Genomic DNA, 4,528 nt, shown 5'->3' with positions numbered 1-4,528 from the left:
TCAACAAGAAATTTATCTTTTCTCAGTGTGCTGGTATAATTTACTACGTTACTAATTTGCCTATCAAATAATCCAAAAGCTTACTCATTATTTCTTTTCAAAGTTTATCTTTTTATTTTAGTTAATTGCGGCTTTTGGTATGATCTGAAATTTTATCAACTTTTTAATAAACTTATTGTACTGAACTTCTTTTCTAAGTCTTCAAAAACATACTTTAGATTCTTAAAGTATTATTGTTCCCATGCCCTAAGTCTTGAACAGCTTTATAATAAGCGTTTTATCCCGCGTCCAGGGTTGTTAAAGAAAGTCACATGCTGTTAAAGAAAAATCCAACTCACCTGCGTTTTTAAAATGCCTCATGTACAAAACAAAAATGTCTTGCAAAATTTGAAGTAGTCAACAACTCCAGGTAGAGCAGAGTTTTTCCCCTCTAACAATGAGATTAAGTGAATGAGCTGCATACTGCTCACATTCCGCAACTAATTAATATTTCAAAGAGTGCTTGCAGCCATTTGTCTTCACCAATGTCATATGCTAATGTCTTTGTTAAGTATTTTACATGCATTACTTCTTCTTATTTTCACCACTATCCTATTCATTGTGAATATAATAACTATTACTATCTCCATTTTACAGGTGAAACCATGAGGCTTGAAAGTGTATGTAGATGGCAAATGATTGAGCCAGACGTCAGGCTCAGAAACTCTGAATCTAGGGCTCAGGTTCTTACCTACTACCAGATACTGCTTTCTTCAATTGCTGTATTGATATAAGTGAAAAGATTTGGAAGGAGGAAGTGTTTGCCCTGAAATACCTGAAATATTTGTACTGCCTTAGCTTAAGGCTATGTATGGCAAGAAAGACACATTTAGCAAAATTCGAAGGGTCCGTATTGTTTCCCACTACTGTTCTAATGATTGATTGGATTGTGGCGGCCATTTTTAGCCTCTGAGACCTGCAGAGGGAGAATGTAGGCTTTAAGCTCTTATGTTATTTTGCTAGCTATACAAGACTAGCCAATTGGAAGGACTGTGACATCTTGGATCCTGTCCCTGACTGACTGTGATCTCTGTTACACTATCTTACCAGACTGAGCTACAGGTTCCTCCTCTATAAAATTGTAGAGAACTACGCTAAATGGTCTCTGAGGTCTTTTCCGGCTTTAAAATTCTGTAAAGTTGACTGCAGTGTCAGTTTAAGGAGGGACATGGGGTGTACGTAGAACCAAAGACGTTTACTTTTTCATGTTTAGTTGCTGAAGTCATATTGTTTAGATATGGAATCATAGTTCCAGGCAGAATATACAGTAAAAGACAAACCAAAGGTTCTCTCTTCTCAAATATTCTGATTTATTAATTATCCACAAAATTAAAATGAAGGGGCTTTGACATTAATAAGATTTATTAAGTAAGGATATTATAGGAAATAATCCACTGATAAAATAATAATAATATAATAATATATTAATATATATGATTATAACATAATCATATATAATAATAAAGTTCTTACTTGTATTCATATTGGTTTCTGGCAATTTGTAAATCCAATTTAGAAAATCAGTCATGTTGAGGCATGTTTACAAATAAATGTTCCTGACTAAAAATTATAAATGGTCAATAAGCTCATGAAAAAGTATCAGTATAGTTGAGAATCAAAGAAGTGAAAATTAAAGGAAAGAAATACAATTTTCTATACTCTAAACTGATAAAGATTAATGGAAGCGTAATTTGGCAAACCTTCCTAAGGGAAAATTTGGTGCTATATTGAGATTTCTTTGTAATAAAAAAAAAAAAAAGAACTTTATGAAAGCAGCTAAACTTAGCACTAATAGCACTTTTTTTTTTTCAAAAGTACCACTGAAGCAAGAGTTCAATATAAGCATAGTCTAATTTCATGCATTTCTGATTAATTATGACAATTCTACATTGCTCACTTCCTCCCCATTCATGATTCAAGGAGAAAAGTCCTTGTCATGCTTCCCTCACTTCCTTAACCTGGCTGACCCTGCCTCGGGCACCAGTTGGAGGACCCCAGTTGAAGGTGCCATCGGCTAAAGGTCCACAGGCCATCCTGCTTAACCAGGGGTCTGATTGCAGTCCCAGCCCCTCTCGTGCCAGGTTACATCTGGCCGCCAGAATCAACCACCCTTCCAGGTCTTTTCCCACATGGGACAAGATGGGAAACCAGCGTTGGTCTGAACAGATTTAAGGAGGTTTTATCGTGAGGACCTGAAAACTGCCAGAGCCTGTCCTTGTCCTGCATGGCCCTGTTAGTTGAGCACCATGGTCACAGGGAAAAGGGCAGAGGCTGCCTTAGTCCTTCTTGCCTCCTGGAGCAAGGAGCATCCCTGAGCTGAAGCGGGTCAGAGTGGGCACCGTAGGGGGTTCCAGCTTCACTCAGTCTAGGGGCCATAGGGTGGAGGTGGGATGGAGTGTTTTGGAACTAGATAGAGGTGGTGGTTGTACAACATTATGAATATACTAAATGCCACTGAATTGGTCACTTTAAAATGGTTAATTTTATGTTACATAAATTTCATATCAAAATATATACATATATATATATATATATATATATATATATATATTTTAAATTAGAGGGACGCCTGGGTGGCTCAGTTGTTTAAGTATCTGACTCTTGATTTTGGCTCAGGTCATGAGCTCGCGGGTTCGTGGGATCGAGCCCCACATCCGGCTCCACCCAGGGTGTGGAGACTGCTTGGTATTCTCTCTCTCCCTCTCTCTCTGGCCCTCCTCTGCTCACTCTCTTTTTTTTTCTCAGAATAAATAAATAAACTTTATTAAAAAAAATAAAAACAGAAGTTAGTAAAGACTTTCTTTGAGTAGTGGTGTTAAGCATGATTTCTTTTAAATGCATTCTTTTAAATGCATTTGCCTGCATTTAAAAATTGTTAATAATGAACCATATTGTTTTAATAATTAGGAAAGAATTGTAAAAAAAAAAATTAACTCCCAGGAAACGTACAATTTAAACTACACTTTAAGGCAGCTGGAAAAAAGGCTAAGGAAAATCTAGACATCTTTTCACATACTTTGAGAAAAATATATCTTTGAAAAAATATATTAAAAACATAACATTTATAATTTTCATCTCGTTTATTAACAATTTTCTTTCCATTTATTGCTTCGCAGAACTTTTTAAAAAAAATTTTAATGTTTATTTATTTTTGAGAGAGAGAGAGAGAGAGAGTGCAAACGGGGGAGGGGTAGAGAGAGAGGGAGACACAGAATCAGAAGCAGGCTCCAGGCTCTGAGCTGTTCACATAGAGCCCGATGGTGGGGCTTGAACTCACAAACCGCAAGATCATGACCTGAACCGAAGTCAGACTCTTAACCAACTGATCCACCCAGGCGCCCCCAGCAGAACTCTTTTAAGCCAAGATGAATGGCAGGAGAAAATTTCATAGACTTATTTTACAGCTAGTGCCTTTTGGGGAAAGGAGAGGTGGTGAGAAGGGACAGGATTCTTGGGACAAAAAGGTTAATTCAAATCTACTTTCATGAAAGAAACCACTAGCCATTTGGAGAATGAGAACAAAGTTCACTTCACAGCTGTCTTTGTTTTCCTCTCTGCTAGATACAGGATTTAGAGAAAGTAAATGCACAATACCTTTTTTTTGTTTGTTTGCTTGCTTTAATCATAAAACTATTCCCTGAAGAGTTTAGCTAGAGCAGTTGAGTTTTGGTTTGAAAAAATTAGAGAACCGATAAAGGAGAAGGAATTGCGCTTCTCACTGCCTCCAATTTTCTTCTGTAATGAGTTTCCTGCTTAAATGTGCGTGCGGCTCGCTCTCTTTTTTTATGGGAAAACATGTGCAGAGAGGCTCTTTCAGGAGCCAAGTGTCCTTACAGTGATCAGTTTGCTCTGTTGGGGGAAAATACATGCAATTAGTGCCGGCCCAGCCCTAGTGTGGGAAACATTTGAAAGAACATAGAGGGTGTTGTTGAAAAGAATAATAGATTAAGGATTTTTATTTTTCTACAGGCTTTTTAAAAGAAAAACATAAATATCTAATAAAATAATCAGATATTGCAAAAGAAAAATGATGGCTGAAAGTGTTTCTCAAAGTGCGGTTTGTGGACCATCTGAATCAAAACCTAATAAATAGTAGGTTTAATCATGGAACTGCTGAAACAGAAACTGTGGGAGATGAAACTACATTAAAAAAAAAATACGTGTGAACACATTCTAAGTCAGAGGTCAACGAACCATGAGCAGTGGATCATATCTGACCCACTGCCTGTTTTTATAAGTAAAGTTTTATTGGCACAAAGCCACACTCAGTCTATGGCTGCTTTTGTCCTCAGATGGCAGAGATAAGTGTAGTTGTGGCAAAGAACTCTATGGGCCTGTAAAACTTAACTGTTTACCATCCAGCCCTTTACCGAAAGTTTGCCATCCCTGCTCCAAGCCAATGCCTCTCAAAATTTAATGTGCATATGAATCACTTGAGAAAGATTTTGATTCACTAGGTCTGTGCGGGGGGGGGGGGGGGGGGGGGGGG

Source organism: Panthera uncia, chromosome F2, assembly GCF_023721935.1.
Source record: "Panthera uncia isolate 11264 chromosome F2, Puncia_PCG_1.0, whole genome shotgun sequence".
NCBI lineage: Eukaryota > Metazoa > Chordata > Mammalia > Carnivora > Felidae > Panthera > Panthera uncia.
The sequence above is the reverse complement of the archived record's forward strand: the minus strand, read 5'-3'. Positions refer to the sequence as shown.